A 20,254-nucleotide genomic window follows, 5' to 3' on the forward strand; every position below is an offset into this window, starting at 1 on the left:
CTCTCAAGATGGTTCGGAAAAGGTGGGCCGCGGCAGCGCCAGCAGGCTCTCAAGATGGTTCGGTAAAGGTGGGCCGCGGCAGCGCCAGCAGGCTCTCAGGTTCTCTTCAGGTTCCAGGAAATTAGTTCTTCTGGGGTCGGCCGTGACAGCGTCAGCAGGGCTTTCCAGTCCAGGATACAACTGCCATCCTACTCCGGGGCTGGCCCAGATATAGGACTGGAGTCCTTTGATGTCCGGACCCTCGCGCCTGGGGGTCAGAGGGGCCAGGAAGATGGTGTCCAGACACCCAGCAGGGAGGTGGGGCCAGCACCCAGGGATGCTGGGGGCGATCGATACCAGGCGTCCGGGGACGGTTGGAGGGCCATCGAAACTCCCCTCCTCCGGGATCTGTCGAGTGGCCACTCGACCACCTGGGTAGATCTTGGCGCCTCGATGTCTGGGCTTCGCTGGGCCTGGGCCGGGGCCGGAGCCACGTGGTCGTGACGTGGTGGGCCCAAGATGGAGTCGGGCGCGGCCTCGTGCTTAGGTCGTGAGGGGCCCACGATGGGGCCAGGCCGGTAGGGGGGGTCCGGGATGGTGACCGGACCAGCAATGTTGGGGCGTGCAGTGTCGGGCAAAAGGGCTGCCCGATGCTGGGTGGAGGGCCGATGTCGTCCTGGGCCCGCCATGCGGGAGGGGTAGGACCACGCCATGAGGCCCGGTCCAACAGGTTGTGTGTGTGGGGTGGTGTGTTTGGGGGGTTGTGTGTGTGGGGGTGTGGTTGTGTGTGTGGGGTTTGTGTGTGTGTGGGGTTGTGTGTGTGGGGGGCTTGTGTGTGAGGGGTTGTGTGTGTGGGGCTTTGTGTGTGGGGGGTTGTGTGTGTGGGGTTGTGTGTGGAGGGGGTGTGAGTGTGGGGGTTGTGTGTGGGGGTCATTGTGTGTGCGTGGGGTTGTGTGTGGGTGTGTGTGTGTGGGGGCGTTGTGTGTGTGGGGTTGTGTGGTGTGTGGGGTTGTGTGTGTGGGGGGTTGTGTGGTTGTGTGTGGTTGGTTGTGTGTGTGTGTTGTTGTGTGTGTGGTTGTGTGTGGGGTTGTGTGTTTGTGTGTATGGTTGTGTGTGGGGGGTTGTGTGTAGGGTTGTGTGTATGGTTGTGGTTGTGTGTGGGGTTGTGTGTGTGGGGTTTTGTGTTGGGTTGTGTGTGTGGGGGGTTGTGTGTGTTGGGTTGTGTGTGTGGGGGGGTGGGGTTGTGTGTGGGGGGGGTTGAGTGTGTGTGTGTGTGTGGGGTTGTGTGTGTGGGGTGGTGTGTGTGTGGGGTGGTGTGTGTGTGGGGTTATGTGTGGGGTTGTGTGCATGGGAGGGTTGTGTGTGAGTGTGTGTGGTTGTGCATGTGTGGGGGTTGTGTGTGGGGATGTGTGTGTGGGGGGTTGTGTGTGGGGGTTTTGTGTGTGGGGGTTGTGTGTTAGTGTGTGGGGTTGTGTGTGTATGGGGTTGTGCTTGTGTGTGGGGTTGTATGTGTGTGGGGTTGTGTGTGTGTGTGGTTATGTGTGTGTGGAATTGTGTGTATGAGTGTGTGGGGTTGTGTGTGTGTGGGGTTGTGTGTGCGTGAGGTTGTGTGTGTCTGGGGTTGTGTGTGTGGTTGTGTGTGTGGGGGTTCTGTGTGTTGGGGGTTGTGTGTGGGGGGTTGTGTGTGTGTGGAGGAGTTGTGTGTGTGGAGGGGTTGTGTGTGTTGGGTTGTATGTGTGGGGTTGTGTGTGTGGGTTGAGTGTGTGGGGGGTTGTGTGTGGGGGGTTGTGTGTGTAGGGGATTATGTGTGTGGGGTTGTGTGTGGGGTTGTGTGTGGGGGGTTGTGTGTGTGGGGGGTTGTGTGCATGGGGGTTGTGTGGTGTGTGTGGGGTTGTGTGTGTGTAGGGATGTGTGTTTGGGCATGTGTGTGGTTGTGTGTGGTAGTGGGGTTGTGTGTGGTTGTGTGTTAGTGTGTGGTTGTGTGGGGGGTTGTGTGTGTATGGGGTTGTGTGTGTGTGAGGTTGTGTGTGTCTGGGGTTGTGTGTGTGTGTGGTTGTGTGTGTGGGGGTTATGTGTGTGGGGGGTTGTGTGTGTGGAAGGGTTGTGTGTGTGGAGGGGTTGTGTGTGTTGGGTTGTATGTGTGGTGTTGTGTGTGGGGGTTGAATGTGTGGGGGGTTGTGTGTGGGGGGTTGTGTGTGTAGGGGGTTATGTGTGTGGGGTTGTGTGTGTGTGGGTGGGTTGTGTGTCTGGGGGGTTGTGTGCGTGGGGCAGTTGTGTGGTGTGTGGGGTTGTGTGTGTAGGAATGTGTGTTTGGGCGTGTGCGTCTGTGTGTGGTTGTGTGTGGTAGTGGGGTTGTGTTTTAGTGTGTGATTGTGGTTATGGGGTTGTGTGTGGGGGGTTGTGTGTGTGGGGGGTTGTGTGTGGGGGAGGGTGTTTGTGTGGGGTTGTGTGTGTGTGGGGGGTTGTGTGTGTGGGGGGGTTGTGTGTGTATGGGGTGTGGTTGTGTGTGTGGGGTTTGTGTGTGTGGGGTTGTGTGTGTGGGGGCTTGTGTGTGAGGGGTTGTGTGTGTGGGGGGTTTGTGTGTGGGGGGGTTGTGTGTGTGGGGTTGTGTGTGGAGGGGTTGTTGTGAGTGCAGGGGTTGTGCGTGGGGGTCGTTGTGTGTGTGTGGGGTTGTGTGTGTGTGGGGGGGTCGTGTGTGTGGGGTTGTGTGGTGTGTGGTGTGTGGGGCTGTGTGTGTGGGGTTGTGTGTGGGGGGTTGTGTGGTTGTGTGTGGTTGGTTGTGTGTGTGGATGTGTGTGGGGTTGTGTGTTTGTGTGTATGGTTGTGTGTGGGGGGTTGTGTGTGTCGTGGTTGTGTGTGGGGTTGTGTGTGTGGGTTGTGTGTCGGGTTTTGTGTGTGGGGGGTTGTGTGTGTTGGGTTGTGTGTGTGGGGGGGTTGTGTGTGGGGGGGTTGTGTGTGCGGGGGTTGTGTGTGTGGGGGGTTGTGTGTGTGGGGGGTTGCATGTGTGATTGCGTAGGGTTGTGTGTGTGGGGTGGTGTGTGTGTGGGGTTATGTGTGGGGTTGTGTGTGTGGGGGAGGATTGTGTGTGAGTGTGTGTGGGGATGTGTGTGTGTGGGGTTGTATGCGTGGGGGGGTGTGTGTGGGTTGTGTGTGAGTGTGTGGGGTTGTGTGTGTGTGGGGGGTTGTGTGTGTGTGTGGGGTTGTGTGTGTGTGGTTGTATGTGTGTGGGGTTGTGTGTGTGTGGTGTTGTGTGTGGTGTTGTGTGTGTGTGTGTGGTTGTGTGTGTGGGATTGTGTGTGTGAGTGTGTGGGGTTGTGTGTGTGTGGGGGGTAATGTGTTAGGGGGTTGTGTGTGGGGGGTTGTTTGTGTGGGGTTGTGTGTGGGGTTGTGTGTGGGGGGGTTGTGTGTGTAGTGGGTTGTGTGCGTGGGGGGGTTGTGTGGTGTGTGGGGTTGTGTGTGTGTGTAGGGATGTGTGTTTGGGCGTGTGCGTGTGTGTGTGGTTGTGTGTTTGTGTGTGGTAGTGGGGTTGTGTGTGGTTGTGTGTTAGTGTGTGGTTGTGTGGGGGGTTGTGTGTGTATGGGGTTGTGTGTGCGTGAGGTTGTGTGTGTCTGGGGTTGTGTGTGTGTGTGGTTGTGTGTGTGGGGGTTCTGTGTGTGGGGGGTTGTGTGTGTGGAGGGGTTGTGTGTGGGGGTTGAGTGTGTGGGGGGTTGTGTGTGGGGGGTTGTGTGTGGAGGGGGTTATGTGTGTGGGGTTGTGTGTGGGGGGGTTGTGTGTGGGGGGGTTGTGTGCGTGGGGGGGTTGTGTGGTGTCAGGGGTTGTGTGTGTAAGGATGTGTGTTTAGGCGTGTGCGTGTGTGTGTGGTTGTGTGTTTGTGTGTGGTAGTGGGGTTGTGTGTGGCTGTGTGTTAGTGTGTGGTTGTGTGGGGGGTTGTGTGTGTATGGGGTTGTGTGTGGGGTGTGGGGGGTGTGTTGGGCTGTGTGTGTGGGGGGGTTGTGTGATTGTGGTTATGGGGTTGTGTGTGGGGGGTTGTGTGTGTGGGGGGTTGTGTGTGGGGGAGGGTGTTTGTGTGGGGTTGTGTGTGTGTGGGGTTGTGTGTGTGTGTGTGGGGTTGTGTGTGTGGGGGTGTTGTGTGTGTGGGGGGTTGTGTGTGTATGGGGTGTGGTTGTGTGTGTGGGGTTTGTGTGTGTGTGGGGTTGTGTGTGTGGGGGGCTTGTGTGTGAGGGGTTGTGTGTGGGGGGGTTTGTGTGTGTGGGGGGTTGTGTGTTTGGGGTTGTGTGTGGAGGGGTTGTTGTGAGTGCAGGGGTTGTGCGTGGGGGTCGGTGTGTGTGTGTGGGGTTGTGTGTGGGTGTGTGTGTGGGGGGTCGTGTGTGTGGGGTTGTGTGGTGTGTGGTGTGTGGGGTTGTGTGTGTGGGGTTGTGTGTGAGGGGGGTTGTGTGGTTGTGTGTGGTTGGTTGTGTGTGTATGTGGTTGTGTGTGTGGATGTGTGTGGGGTTGTGTGTTTGTGTGTATGGTTGTGTGTGGGATTGTGTGTGTGAGTGTGTGGGGTTGTGTGTGTGTGGGGGGTAATGTGTTAGGGGGTTGTGTGTGGGGGGTTGTTTGTGTGGGGTTGTGTGTGGGGTTGTGTGTGGGGGGGTTGTGTGTGTAGTGGGTTGTGTGCGTGGGGGGGTTGTGTGGTGTGTGGGGTTGTGTGTGTGTGTAGGGATGTGTGTTTGGGCGTGTGCGTGTGTGTGTGGTTGTGTGTTTGTGTGTGGTAGTGGGGTTGTGTGTGGTTGTGTGTTAGTGTGTGGTTGTGTGGGGGGTTGTGTGTGTATGGGGTTGTGTGTGCGTGAGGTTGTGTGTGTCTGGGGTTGTGTGTGTGTGTGGTTGTGTGTGTGGGGGTTCTGTGTGTGGGGGGTTGTGTGTGTGGAGGGGTTGTGTGTGGGGGTTGAGTGTGTGGGGGGTTGTGTGTGGGGGGTTGTGTGTGGAGGGGGTTATGTGTGTGGGGTTGTGTGTGGGGGGGTTGTGTGTGGGGGGGTTGTGTGCGTGGGGGGGTTGTGTGGTGTCAGGGGTTGTGTGTGTAAGGATGTGTGTTTAGGCGTGTGCGTGTGTGTGTGGTTGTGTGTTTGTGTGTGGTAGTGGGGTTGTGTGTGGCTGTGTGTTAGTGTGTGGTTGTGTGGGGGGTTGTGTGTGTATGGGGTTGTGTGTGGGGTGTGGGGGGTGTGTTGGGCTGTGTGTGTGGGGGGGTTGTGTGATTGTGGTTATGGGGTTGTGTGTGGGGGGTTGTGTGTGTGGGGGGTTGTGTGTGGGGGAGGGTGTTTGTGTGGGGTTGTGTGTGTGTGGGGTTGTGTGTGTGTGTGTGGGGTTGTGTGTGTGGGGGTGTTGTGTGTGTGGGGGGTTGTGTGTGTATGGGGTGTGGTTGTGTGTGTGGGGTTTGTGTGTGTGTGGGGTTGTGTGTGTGGGGGGCTTGTGTGTGAGGGGTTGTGTGTGGGGGGGTTTGTGTGTGTGGGGGGTTGTGTGTTTGGGGTTGTGTGTGGAGGGGTTGTTGTGAGTGCAGGGGTTGTGCGTGGGGGTCGGTGTGTGTGTGTGGGGTTGTGTGTGGGTGTGTGTGTGGGGGGTCGTGTGTGTGGGGTTGTGTGGTGTGTGGTGTGTGGGGTTGTGTGTGTGGGGTTGTGTGTGAGGGGGGTTGTGTGGTTGTGTGTGGTTGGTTGTGTGTGTATGTGGTTGTGTGTGTGGATGTGTGTGGGGTTGTGTGTTTGTGTGTATGGTTGTGTGTGGGGGGTTGTGTGTGTCATTGTGGTTGTGTGTGGGGTTGTGTGTGTGGGTTGTGTGTCGGGTTTTGTGTGTGGGTGGTTGTGTGTGTTGGGTTGTGTGTGTGGGGGGGTTGTGTGTGTGGGGGGTTGTGTGTGTGGGGGGTTGTGTGTGTGGGGGGTTGTGTGTGTGATTGCATGGGGTTGTGTGTGTGGGGTGGTGTGTGTGTGTGGTTATGTGTGGGGTTGTGTGTGTGGGGGGAGGATTGTGTGTGAGTGTGTGTGGTTGTGTGTGTGGGGGGGTTGTGTGTGTGGGGATGTGTGTGTGTGGGGTTGTGTGTGGGGGGTTGTGTGTGTGGGTTGTGTGTGAGTGTGTGGGGTTGTGTGTGTGGGGGGTTGTGTGTGTGAGGTTGTGTTTGTGTGTGGGGTTGTATGTGTGTGGGGTTGTGTGTGTGGGGTTGTGTGTGGGGTTGTGTGTGTGTGTGGTTGTGTGTGTGGGATTGTGTGTGTGAGTGTGTGGGGTTGTGTGTGTGGGGGGTAATGTGTTAGGGGGTTGTGTGTGGGGGGGTAGTGTGTGTGGGGTTCTGTGTTGGGTTGTGTGTGGGGGGTGTATGTGTGTGGGGGGTGTTTTTGTAGGGTTGTGTGTATGGGGTTGTGTGTGGGGGTAACAGAATGGGATGGGAGGTGAGGCGGTGAATGGGAGGGAAGGGAAGGAGTGACAAAAGGAGAGAGGATTAAAGAGGTAAAGAAGAAAGTAATGGGAATAAAGTGGGGAGGGGAAGGGAACAAGGAGGGAGAGGGGTAGTGGGAGGGTGGGGTAAAGGGAAAGAAGGGATGGGTTAGGGAAGGGTGGGGGAAGGGAATGGATAGGAAAGGAAGAATGAGGGGAAGAAGGCGGAGGAGAAGAGAAAGGAGGAGAAAGGCAGGGAAAGGAAGGGAGAAGGGAGGGGAGGGGGCAAATGAGAGGGAGGTGAGGGGAAGGGTAGTGAGGGGAAGGGTAGGGTATGGAAGAAGAAATGGGTAAGGGGAAAGGGGAGGGAATGGTGAAGAGAAAGGGAGGTGCAGGAAGGAAGAATAAGGTTCCTTAAAGATGGGTAAGTGGAAGGGGAACAGATTGGAAGGGAAAGAGGCTATGAATGGGAGGGAATGGAGGGGAAGAGAAGGGAAGGGGTGGGGTGGGGAGGGATAAGGAGATAAGAGAGTGCAGGATGGGACCGGAATGGATTGAATGGGAAGGGGAGGGGAGTGACAGAAGGGGAGAGGATTAAAGAGTGATGGAGAAAAAGGGAACTTAAAAGAAAGGAGGAGAAGGGGATATGAGAGGAGAGATAGGATTGTAAGCTAGAGAAGGAAAAACGGGAAAGAGAAAGGAAAAGGGAAGGGAAGTTTCAAGCCAGTATCAAGTCAGTATCAAGTCAATATCAAGCCAGTATCAAGTCAGTATCAAGTCAGTATCAAGCCAGTATCAAGTCAGTTTAAAGTTTGGTTTCAAGTTCGTTTTTCATTTGGTTTCTATACTCACCTTGTCCCTTTCACCCAGCCCCGCCCAGTTCTTTTGGAGCCTGTGAGGCCCCGGCACCCTGGGCCTCTCGGGGGCCTCGGGTCCGGCCGCCAGCAGTGGTCCTCTCCGTCCGGTGCTCATGAGTGCAATGCCGCGGCTGCCTGGTTACCAGCTTTGTATACCACGGACACGTCACAATAGAGACCTTCAACCTGTCATCATGCATCACTGGCTTATGGGCGATGACAGGTGTGGCAGTGTAAGGGGGGAGGGGGAGCAGGCGAGGCACGGTTTTAATTCAATTACCTAAAAAAAAGCAAAAATCTATTTAGTCACCAAAGGACCCTGCGATGAACCTCAAAGCACTTAGCCTCGACCTCCTGACATCACAGTGGAGGTCCTGGACTGTCACAGTTGTTCCATCCACATGATTCCCCTGCAGGTGCTAGGCTGGACCCCGTGACATCACAGAGGAGGGCCTGGCACGTCACAGGTGTTCCATCCACAGGATTCCCCTGTTGGTGCTAGGCTGGACCTCCTGACATCACAGTGGAGGTCCTGGCACGTCACAGGTGTTCCATCCACAGGATTCTCCTGCTGGTGCTAGCCTGGACCTCGTGACATCACAGAGGAGGGCCTGGCACGTCACAGATGTTCCATCCACAGGATTCCCCTGCTGGTGCTGGCCTCGACATCGTGACGTCACAGTGCAGGGCCTGGCACGTCACAGGTGTTCCATCCACAGGATACCCCTGCTGGTCTCGACCTCGTGACGTCACAGTGGAGGGCCTGGCAAGTCACAGGTGTTCATTCCACAGGATTCTGCTGCTGGGAAGGAGCGGCCCTAAGGCTGTCACAACTTGCTTGCACACGCACACATCCATACAAGCACGAGTCAAGACACACACAGGGGGGTCATACGCTACAATGTATTATGAACTTTACTAAGAGAGCCCAATGAGGGCCACTCTTCATTGGTCACAGTGAGATAAGTTCGAACCAATCACACCCGGGAGCAGTTGTTGAGTCTCTTCTGATAGATGGGTCTCCCCTCGTGGCCGGTATATCATTCACAGCAGGAGCTCTCATTCTTCACCAGGCTTGTAATGGGGTCTCACTTGTGTGAATTTCTAGAACAATCTTTACTGTGTGTTTCTCCGGGGTGCTTCTACTTTCCCTTTGAGTAATATCATAGCTTCCAAGTTTCTGCGGTCATTGTGTGATGTGCCGCCCCAGTCCAGTTTTTTTCTCCTCTGAATTATGGGACGTGTAGTCCTGTTCTATAATGACATAAGCACGACTACAAGTCCCAGAATTCCAGAAAAAAACGTGACTGGAGCAGCGCAACATGGATGGACCCGGAAAACTTGGCAGCTCTGCAAAATACCTGTGCTCAGGTCAGGAGTGCAACTAGACCCAACCTTGAAGGGAGGGGGGGGGGGGAGGGTGACACATTTTTTAGTTTTTACACATTCGACAAACCCAATCTGATCATGATTGAAAGAATCCATGGTTACCCTATTATTCCTCACTAGAGTTATGTGGGGGGCTAGCTACTAAGGCCAAATTGTCATAGCAGTGTTTGATCCTTTTGCCGCACATGAATATTTCGATTTGTGACATGTTACTTTATTGTTGGAAATGGGTTCTCTACTTGGCAGAGGTAGGTACCTTTGTCCAAATTGGGACCGTTGCTTCTAGTCAGTGTAAGGGGGATACACACTCAAGATAACCCCTGCTCACCCCCTGGGTAGCTTGGCGCGATAAGACAGACTTATCCCAAAGGCAAGAGTTTTCAGCTTTGATGAATTCTTCTATGGTTAGGAAGGTTAACGGTGATTAATTGTAGTTGCTTTCATGTTTTGTTTTCTGGTGGACGGAGCTGTGCTGCTAGAATTGTGGTTGAGCAGTGGGAAGGCAAGGAGGAAGACTGACACGGGTGAGTGGGAATTATTTCAGGTGTGTCCTGCAGACAGCCAGGGTCAGTGGTGTGAAGGCCTTTTTAGTGTGTTGCCAAGGAACCAAGCTGTCCTTAGGTGCTACCACTTCAGGTATTGCGGTTGAAGGAACCTTCTCTGCTCTGAAATCTTCTAGAGGGGCTGTTGCTTGTGACTTACAGGCCCCTTGTCAGGTTTACAGGCCACTCAGCAGCTCTCCCTATTCAGATCTCCTTTCTTGTGGTCTGGGCTCTCGGCTGCTGTCCACTCTTCAAGCTGCAGCTCACCTCCCCAGGTCAAAGGGCAGGTATCCCTGAAGCAAGGGAGAGAGCAGGTATCGCTTCAACCAGCTTTCTTCACTACCTTCTTCAGAAGAAAATAAAATAAAACATCCTCATTGTTTACCATTTACAGGCTGCAGAGCCGCTATTACTCCATGTGTGCATTTTATTTATTTTATTTTATTTATTTTTATGAGGCACAGGGTCAGACTGATTTGCATATAGCCATGTCTGAACTGGGGTTGCAGAGTGGGCTAAAGAACGGTGATGGATCAAACCCAGATCTTTTGACTGGGTGTGAGTGTTTGATTGGTTCAGATGCTCCGTCCATCATCACCCCCTTTTGTACCACTTTGGCTGCAATAAGTGTGGCAGGGTATGCTCAGACGTGAGTCCCTTGCTCACTTTGTCACTGGATTCAAGCAAGCCGGGCTGAAGACGGCTGTAATGCCAGAAACCGGTCCTCGGAAGCTTGTTTCCGGTCCAGGGAAGGCATGACTTGGCAGTTCGGGCTGGACTGTTCCCATGAGGCACAGGGTCAGACTGATTTGCATATAGCCATGTCTGAACTGGGGTGGCAGAGTGGGCTAAAGAACGGTGATGGATCAAACCCAGATCTTTTGACTGGGTGTGAGTGTTTGATTGGTTCAGATGCTCCATCCATCACCACCCCCTTTTGTACCACTTGGAAGGTGGTGGCGGTGAAGGGTGGGGCTGAAGTCTCCTTTTCAGTGTGGAAATGATCTTTTAGGTGAGACAGCCTTTTGTATTTTCCCTGATCACTGCATGGTGTGGTTGTTGATACCCCAGGTATAGAAAGTGCATGCCTTTTTGTGCCTTCGTAGTGGTTACTCCTGGATGGAGACAACCATACTACAGGGAGCATCACTCTGCTATTCAGCATACAGTGAGGACTGCTGTGCACTCAGAGCTGGTGTCTGTCTTACAGACAACTTCCCAGATGACAGGGGTTATTCCCTGGAGTCTTGACTTGCTGGGAGAGCTGTATCTCTGACCGTAAGTGTCTGGAAGCCAGCCAGCCTACTGAGAGCGGGAAATCTCCTGCCAACCCTGCAGGTGGTGTTGGAGTAACAGACCCAGACCCTAGTACTGAGGGACAAACCAAGGGAATCATGGAGATGGCAAAGACTGATTGGTGAGTCCGATAGCATGAGCACAGTCTCTCCAGAAGTGAGGTGGCAAATGTAAATTGTGGATTGGCCACTAACCGTGCGGCAGTGTAATAGGAACAATTGGGGGTGTCCTTGGTGGTAAAGTGAAACAACTGTGACCATGGACATATTTGCCTTCAAAGCAAAGACTTGTGCCTGTGACCATCACCACTGCTGCGTTTTCAAAGTGCTCACTGTGACTGCTAGCGTGCCGCTGTATCCCTGTCTAAATGGCTACCCATCTCTTGCTCAAGTAACCCAGAAGTGGGTCCAGTGCCTGCCCTGTGACCCCCACCACCAGTATCTGCATTTGTCGAAGAACTCCAGACTACCAATTGAGCTACCCATCCTGTTAACAGCTTACCAAGATCAGCTACCTCTTCTGCAACCACCACGTCTCATCCCAGCAGTGGGAGAGATTAGAGACACTTGTGTCGAAAAGACATGGAGGCTGTGTTGTGGTGAGACTGTGTCCAAGAAGACTGGATTGAACAGAGCTCAAACATTACTGAACTATGGTGTCTGCGTCTGAGCCTTGAATCATGTTACACAAAACTCTCTAACCTAAGGGGGACATGTTGGGCGTAGTACGCAGAGTTTTGCTACGTGGACCTCCGTGAAGTTACAAAAAAACTCAGTGAAGTTCCGCGAGTGGCGGAGTGCAGTGCGATCTGCAGTTTGCACTGGCATTTCTGCTGCTCTGGTCAAAATTGTACCCAAGCGGCAGTTCATACTTGCAAACTTACTGTTCGCGATCAGGAACTTACTGTTCGCAAACGCAAGCGTAGGAAAAAACTCAGCTGCACATCGAAAGCGGGGTTTTCTGCACTCTGCGAGATCCGCGGAGTGCAGAAAACCCTGCAAACTCTACTAACGGAGTAAAGTTCACCGCCCAGGCCTAGTCCAGATTCGCAAGAGGAGGGAGCATTGCTATTCACTTAGGGACCATTTGTGCTTATTGGGGGTGGTGCACAGACCTTCCTGAAGCCCTGCTAAGTGGGGGCTTCATAACTGAACCCACACTGTCGACTAATCTGCCTAACGGGGGAGCCGCCGCAGCTGATTGCCACCACCGCTGGGGACTCCAAGTCCCACATCCCAATGCTGGACCCTCACCTGGGTTTCATCAACAGCGCTATTTCACAAAGCCTGGGCCAAGGGCGGGCCAGTCCATATCCAGAGGAGGCTGGACCTCCCGCTAAAGTCTATTTTCTAAGCGTGGGCGTAAAATCCATTTCGCGGGTGAATTTGCGGATTTTTGACGATTTCGCAATCCGCGAATCGCGCGAAATTGCCCAATAATCCGCAAATTTGCAAGCTACGAATTATTTTGCTTGGTCGCGCTTGAAAAATACAATATTGCGCGCGCGGCGTTGACTCTGACCCTACCGAGTTGTTTTTCTCCCGGTTTTACGTGTGCTGCGCCATTTTCGATCTTGCTGCATGATCGCGTGAGAGTTTTTCGAATGCAATTACGTTATCGCGGCTTGACATCTTGCACGGCGAGAGTTTGACAGCGCGAGTACGTCATAAAGGCCCGCGACTTCCGGCGGGAGGTTTGAACAGCTCGCGTTCCCGAAATTGCAAAAATTGCAATTCTGCACAAGAAATCCACCGCAGGAAGCATAAACCTTGTGGAAATGATGATTTTGATCAGAGTAACTCCTCAGATTGACATTTGACTGCACTTTTTGGTGCAGGAGTCCATTTTTTGGGGTGGGAGGAAGGAAGTGCCCCAGAGTCTCCAACTTCCTGTTCCTGTCCAGCATGCTCCTCCCAGTGATTTGTCCATGTCCTGGTCACTTTTCATTTGGCTGTGGAGCTGGAAGGATTACTTTTTGTGGCTGCTGCTGGATATTTGTATTTGAGAACTTTTTGGACTTTGGAGTTTGGATCACTTTTGGACTTGAGATTTTACAAGTAAGTTGGTGTTGTTTGTTTGGGGCATTGCAGTTGAGGCAACTCCAGTTCTAAAACTGTTTTCACAACTTTAACAAAATATATATTGTGGTGGGTAGCCACAGTATCCAGTAGGCCCAGGGTTAGTCATGGGTGCATGATACAACTGTTTCTGTGATTTAAAAAAAATCTAATTCTCATTTATGTCATGGAATTATAGCTCACTGTTATATGTTTTATTTTTTATTTTGGGGTGCCTGTAAAGCCTCACTAGCCAGTAGGCCCAGGGGTAGTGAGTGGTGCATGGACCAAGTCTTTCTGTGGGGTGTCTTTAATGTAAACATCATTGAGGGCATGGATGGCATTGGATTGTGGTGATTTTTATGTGTTTTATGATTTTTTGGGGTGTTGATGGGGCATGGCCATGTGGGTGGGGGCCATTTTGAGGGCTGGTACAGGCAGGGCCTGGCCATGTGGTGGGGGTCAAGGGGCCATTTTGAAGGCAGGCAGTGTGCTCAGGCCTGCACCCATTTTGCCTTGCTTTCATCCATTATGCCCAAAGTTAATCATTGGTGCATGGGCCTAGTCTTTCTGTGGGGTGTCTTGAATGTAAACATCATTGAAGGCATGGAAGGCATTGGATTGTGGTGATTTTTACGTGTTTTTCGATTTTTTGGGGTGTTGATGGAGCATGGCCATGTGGGTGGGGGCCATTTTGAGGGCTGGTACAGGCAGGGTCTGGCCATGTGGTGGGGGTCAAGGGGCCATTTTGAAGGCAGGCAGTGTGCTCAGGCCTGCACCCATTTTGCCTTGCTTTCATCCATTATGCCCAGGGTTACTCAGTGGTGCATGGGCCTAGTCTTTCTGTGGGGTGTCTTGAATTTATATAAGATCAGGAGTAAGGCTTAAGCGCACAGCGTCAAGTTGAATGTATGGTAATTGGAAAAATTAATGGTGAGTTAGAGGTTGATGAAGGTGCTCCTACGGGCGACGCAACTGGCCGAATGCGTCCACTGGTACTAAAAGGTGAGTGTGCTACGTGGTACGTAGGTACATCCCCGTGAAGTGGGCACACTTAGAAGGTTCAGGTACACTGACTCCAGTAAAGTTCAATAAAGTAAAGGAAAGGTTAAATGAAGAGTCAATACGTAAGTTTCATCAAATAGTCTTTTTTAGTGATTTCACGAGATTTTTTGTTAAAGCGTTGCATCACGCTTTAAAAGTAAATATAATCCAATGACATTTTCAAGGCATGCTCCAATGCATTTCGGACTAACAAAAGTCCTTTGTCAAGGAGCGCTGTGGAAGGATACAAACAGAATGCAGCTTAGATCAACAATGAATGAATACCAATGCAAAAGCATAGTGCGAGAAAAAAATCCCAGCTAGCGGTGACAAACAACGGTGTGTGCTTAACATGCGTTCATTTGTGAAAGGAGTGTGTGAAACAGTCCCATTGTGTGCATTAAAAAAGGTTATCAAGACGGGGTCATGCGTTTGTCAAATGTGCGGTAGTGCGAGTGAAACTGCGGTCTGTGGGCATGCTTTCATTGAGGACGTGGTGAGGGAAATTCGTAAACGGTGATCCAAAAACACGGTGATCAAAAATGAGGTTAAAAACGAGTCTTACGCTTATAGACACAGCTAGGCGCTCACATCCGAGCTGCAAAATAACGAAACGTGATCGTTACCAAATATTATCAAAAGCTGGCAGGGTTTAAGAAGGTGAGGGAAGTGCTGTGGTGGTTACTTACTGTGGAGAAATTCAAGCGGTGAACTGAATACCACGGCTTCACGGAGTTACTGTGGAGTTCGCCGGGGGAGAGTGTGTGGGAGGTAAAAATAGATGAGGGACACCAAGTGAAGAAAGATGGGAGCGGCCATCTTGTAGTGGGAAAAGGTGAACGAAATAAGGTACATGTGCAGAACGGGTAACGTTGCATTAAACAGTAACATTATAAACCATTATAAATAACAACTAAGTTCAGTCCGGTCATTGAGGCCGAACGGTTTCAGTGACTGAAGACGATATATCCATGAGGTCTCTCGTTGTAAGAGAACTTTGTTGTTGTCTCTGCCCTCAACATGGGCAACCATTTCGAGTACCAAGTACTTCAGTTGTGCAACACTGTGGTGTGCTTCGTTGAAGTGGACAGCCACAGTCGATTTGGTATTCTTGGTCCTGATGTTTGACTTATGTTCATTAAGTCTGATCTTAATTTTTCTACTGGTTTTTCCCACATAGGTTTTCCCGCATGGGCATTTGAGTAAGTAGATCAAATTAGCTGAATCACATGTGGCGTCTACATTGAGGTTGATGTTGTATCCTCTCATGGGGTGATTTAGAGTGTTGCCTCCCATTACATTATTGCAGGGCCTGGCCATGTGGTGGGGGTCAAGGGGCCATTTTGAAGGCAGGCAGTGTGCTCAGGCCTGCACCCATTTTGCCTTGCTTTCATCCATTATGCCCAGGGTTACTCATTGGTGCATGGGCCTAGTCTTTCTGTGGGGTGTCTTGAATGTAAACATCATTGAGGGCATGGATGGCATGGGATTGTGGTGATTTTTGAGTGTTTTTTTGACATTTTGGGGTGTTTAACTGATGTTCCTCTGGCTTCTATTGCTTTTAGGTGCACAAGAGAACCACCAGTGCCAGGAAGAAGTCCTACGCGATGTCACGTGTGGCCACAGACAAGACAACTCTGCAACTTGTGCAACTGTGACCTGCTGTTCTGACATCTGAAGAAGATGGGCCCAAAGAAAGGTGGCCGTAGCTCCTCAGCGAAGAAAGTTGCCAGTGCCACTGCCAGTAAGAAGGAGCAGAAGAAGCAAGTGGCACCACCTACCAAGGAGACTGGTTTGCCCACCGACACCTTTTTTTGGGGAAAAAAACTACGCCTGCAGCAGCAGCGGTGTCCGCCGGGGACCAAGCTGGAAGCAGCACCTCCGCCTCATTGGGGTCAGTGCCACCATACCAAGTTAGGTCCAAGACCATGAGTGCTGCTGAGGCAGCCACTTTACTTTCTCAATCACCATGGACCAGTGATGTTGGCTCATTACAAGAAAGTACCATCCAATCAACGCCGGGTGTAACTCAGCTGGCGAGTGTCCAACAATCACAGCCACAACGACAACCACAAGTGCAACTAGTACAAGCGCAAGTACATGGGCAAGGAGAGGCGCAAGTACATGGGCAAGGAAGGAGAGGCGCAAGTACATGGGCAAGGAGAGGCGCAAGTACATGGGCAAGGAGAGGCGCAAGTACATGGGCAAGGAGAGGCGCAAGTACATGCACAAGGAGAGGCGCAAGTAGAGGTGCATGGAGAGGTGCAACTAGAGGTTCATGGAGCGGCACAACTGCCTACAACGCTTGTTCCTCCAGAAGTAGGGGCACATCAGGAAATTGATATTCAAGTGGAGGTATCATCCGAGGAAGCCACTCCTCCTGAGGATGATCCATTGTCTTTCAGATCCCCAGCAAGAAAAAGGTCAAGGAGGGCTGCTACTACTACTACTACTACTACTACAAGTTCTTCTTCAAGCCCCCTTCATTCTGATGACCTTGATCGTGATTGGAACCCAGAAATGCAGTCTGACAGTGAGGCACGCCATGAGCTGACAAAGGTAGCTCAGCCTAAAAGGAAGGTTCCCGCAAGGCTTCGACTTATGGGTGATGACGACGAACAAGAAGTGGTGTCTTCTGCTGCTGATGAACAGTCTGATGACGACCCAGTCATCACAGACGTCACTCCAGCCCCAGCGGGCATGCAGCAGACTGACATTTTCACCCTATCCCGAATGGCTGCTGAGCGGGATGATCATGTGGGCAGCGTGGCACTGGTACCACCACCAACGCAGTTAACTACAACACCAAAACGACCTACAGCTTCCATATTTTCTCATCAGAAGGGCCGGCAGGGACCTCCATCCAGCTCGACCTCCATTACCTCAAGTAGTGGTGCTGAAAGTGAACAACAGAAACGAATTCAGCCACGCCCATCCTCCACTTCATCTGGCATTGAAAGTCAAAGTAGCACCTCCACCACCAGCAGACATCTCCAGTCCCCAGTTTGGGACTTCTTTACTGTTAGCAAAAAGGCGGAAAACATGGTTGTTTGTTCGATTTGTAAAGTATCAGTTAGTCGGGGTAAGCTTGGTACCAACTATGGTACCAGAAGCCAGAGAGGTCATCTCAAAAAACACCACCCTGGCCAGTGGTATGAGCACCTAAGTAAGATCCAGGAAGTCCAAAGTAGAACTGATCCAAATGTATCCATTGACATTGCGTCTTCTTCTGACAAGGGGCTGATTGTGCAGGAGGGAAGTCAAGAACCGACCAACATTTTTTCTGGTACACCCAGTACCCCTGGCAGCAGCACTGCAGTGGTAGCGCCCACACCCTCTACCCCTGCAACATGTATGAGGCACACTAAGAGTCTGGGACAGACACCAATGCAAAAAACTAAATCAATGAGCCTAACTAGTTTGAAGTCCGCATCATCATCATCATCATCACGTAAAACGGTCCAGCCCACCGTTAGCAGCATGTTTTGGTCCGATGCGCCATTTTAACGCAACCACCCAACGGTACGTCTGTATAACGCAAAGCTGGCTAAAATGCTAGGGCTGGACCTTCTCCCTTTCTATTTCGTGGAAGGGGTGGGTTTTCGTGAATTGGTGGCAACAGTCTGCCCCACATGGAAGGTTCCTAGCCGGTCCTATTTTGCAAGGGTTGCTGTTCCAGCACTACATCAAGATGTGCTGGAGGTGATTGGCGCAGCTATTCTGAAGAGTGCTGTTCACACTATCCACATGACAACAGACATGTGGGCCAGTTGCCAAGCCCTTGATTACATGTGCATCACTGCACACTGGGTCTCTTTTGCAGGGGTCTAAAAACAGTTAAAACACAAAGACGTTGACACGGAGGAAGTTTTTCAAGCTACTCGCAAACATGCAACAGTAGGCATGTTTGCCATGGAGAAATCTCACACTGCACCTAACCTTTTGGAGGAGTTTAACAGGAAGGTCAATGAATGGCTGCATCCAAGAAATCGCACAGTTGGTTATGTTTCCACGGATAATGGCAGTAATATAGTTAAGGACATGGAGCAAGGTGGCTATTTCAGAGTGCCGTGTTTGGCGCACAGTATTAACATCATGGTGCAAGCCTTCTTGAAAACAGAAGCGCCAGTCGTCAAATTACTGACCATCTGCCGAAGAATCTGCACACATTTCAGCCATTCTTTTAAGGCCCGGAAGCAGCTGAGGAGCATTCAACATGAACGTAAACTGCCAGTCAAAGGACTAATCCAGGAGGTGGCAACACGTTGGAACTCAACCTTTTACATGCTTGAGCGTCTGTCTGAGCAGTGGGAGGTAATAAATGAGTATGTCTATAAACTGGGTTCTACTCACAAATAGATGAGGCTAGAGTTGGAGGAATGGAAGCTAATTGCAAGCCTGACAGACATCCTTCGTCCTTTTGAGCTCTTCACGCGTGAAGTCAGCAGGCAGGACTGTTCTTTGAGCAAAGCTATCCCATTGTTGTGCATGCTAGAGCACCAACTGAAGGAGGTGTCTTCAACGTTCCGAGATGATGGTGAAAAGCGAGAAGCATATGATTTGGCGGAGAAGTTATTAAGGAGCCTACTTCGCAATGAAAGGCTTACAAAGATACTTACAGAACAACATTACATCTGTGCCACTATTCTGGATCCACAGTACAAAAAGGCAGTGGCTAGCAAAGCATTCATTCCTTTTGATGAAGCAGATGTTTCAAAGTACAAACATTGGCTAGCTGTGTCAGTCACTCGGTTCGAAAAAGAGCGGCAGAACCTTCAAGGAGGCAGCACAAGTACAACTGAATCAGCAGGCCATCCGGCGTCAAGTTCCACTTCTCAATCCGTGGCCGAAGGGAGTCACTTTCCCTCACAGCCGTTAACGACACCAGCAACCGTATCATCATCCTCACCTGCACCAGGCCGCAAACAAATATTGTCGGAAGGGGATTGGCTAACTCAGCAAGGGTTTGCTCGGTCCACTGATGAAAATGTCGCAGATGGTACGCAAAGTGGATCAACCCTGGAGAACCTTGAGTCGGTGGTGCAGGCCTATCTGAATGACCCAACAGAGGTCTGTCATAATGAGAACCCATTGGGATATTGGTATACGAAAAGCTGTGTATGGCGACTGATCACCAACCTGGCTCTAAATTATTTATCTTGCCCACTCGCAAACGTGTCTTCTGAACGTGTTTTCAGTGCTGCTGGTTCCATTGTTACTTCAAAAAGGACTCGCCATTTGCCCAAAAATGTGGAGAGGTTAACAATAATCAAGATGAATCAGCACTTCATACCACCCGATTACAAAATACGTGAATGCACGCAGGAAGAAGAGGACACCAACTTAGGTGACCCCAACGGAAGTTCTTCTCGGTCACCAGACCTACTCCCGTCTCAATTCATAGACTTTGAGGACGAGCTCTGTTTCCCTGACACCGAGGCCTGAAAATTACTTCCTTTTTTTCCGTACTTATTCACTTTTATTCCTGTGTGTCTTTCTTTGTTTTGCTACTTTTACCACAACAAAACTCTAATCACCTAATCACAACAAGTCCATCATCAGCACTGTCTTCATCTTATTTTCCTTATTGATTTGAAGGTGCCGCAGACTGCATTCAGATGTTCACAAGTTCACAACTCAATCATGCTCCTCTATCCTCCTCCTCCAGACTCCCCCTATCCATTTCCCTCAAGGCAGATGGATGGATTATGGAGAAAAAACAAACTTTGTGTTCGTAGACGAGTCCCCTCAAGTGGGACTGAAAATAACTGACTGACTACATGCTTGCTGATTGTTGACAGACCTACTTCTGAAATTTACAGGAGAGGCTGCCCTGTGGGCCCTCACTTTCCGAAGAAGATGCGGACAAAAATTAGAACAGGTAATGAATAATGAGAAGATGGCATGCAGTGGACAGAAATGGCTGTCTGTCTCTGTTGAAACCAATTGCTGTTTGTTTTTTGTGAACAGCGCAATTTGCCATGTTTTGAATATACCAGTATTGCAGGTTTTTGGGGGTTTCTTTGGGGGTGTTCTAGATTTGCGGTGCTGGGTCGGAGGGTCTGGGAGCACTGCTGGCACAGTCTAATGTTGATTGCATTTGTTTTTCAGGAAATCCATGGTGGAAAAGGAGAGTTAGGGCCTAGCTGCACAGCGCATTTGGACTGAATTCCAGGTTGGCCCGAAATGTGCTAAGTCTCACTTTTTAAGATTTTGCTTTTTGGCTGTTTGGGGGTGTTAAACTTGTTTCCGCCTGGGTTGACGGGTCTGGGGGCATTGCTAGGAAGGTCTAATACCGGATAAAAGTGTTTTGGAGAAAATCCGTAGTGAAAAAGTTTTTCACTTTACAGAGTTTTCGCTCACTTTCGTTTTTTCGGGGGCCTGCTTGGGGGGGTTCCTGGTGTTTGGGGGGGGTTGGTGGGGCTTGGAGCAACGCTGGGTATGGATAGTTTTGATTGCAAGTGGTTTGAAGAAAATCCATGGTGGCAGAGGGGAGTTAGGGCCTAGCTGCAGAGCGCGCACGGAGTGATTTTGGAAATGTGCCTAAAAATTTCTAAGTCCCCATTTTTGTATTTTTGCTTTTTGGCTGTTTGGGGGTCTTCTACTTGTTTTCGCCTGGGTTGACGGGTCTGGGGGCATTGCTGGGAAGGTCTTATACCGGATAAAAGTGGTTTGGAGAAAATTGGAGGTGAAA

The sequence above is a fragment of the Lissotriton helveticus genome, chromosome 4_1 (genome assembly GCF_964261635.1).
Source record: "Lissotriton helveticus chromosome 4_1, aLisHel1.1, whole genome shotgun sequence".
Lineage (NCBI taxonomy): Eukaryota > Metazoa > Chordata > Amphibia > Caudata > Salamandridae > Lissotriton > Lissotriton helveticus.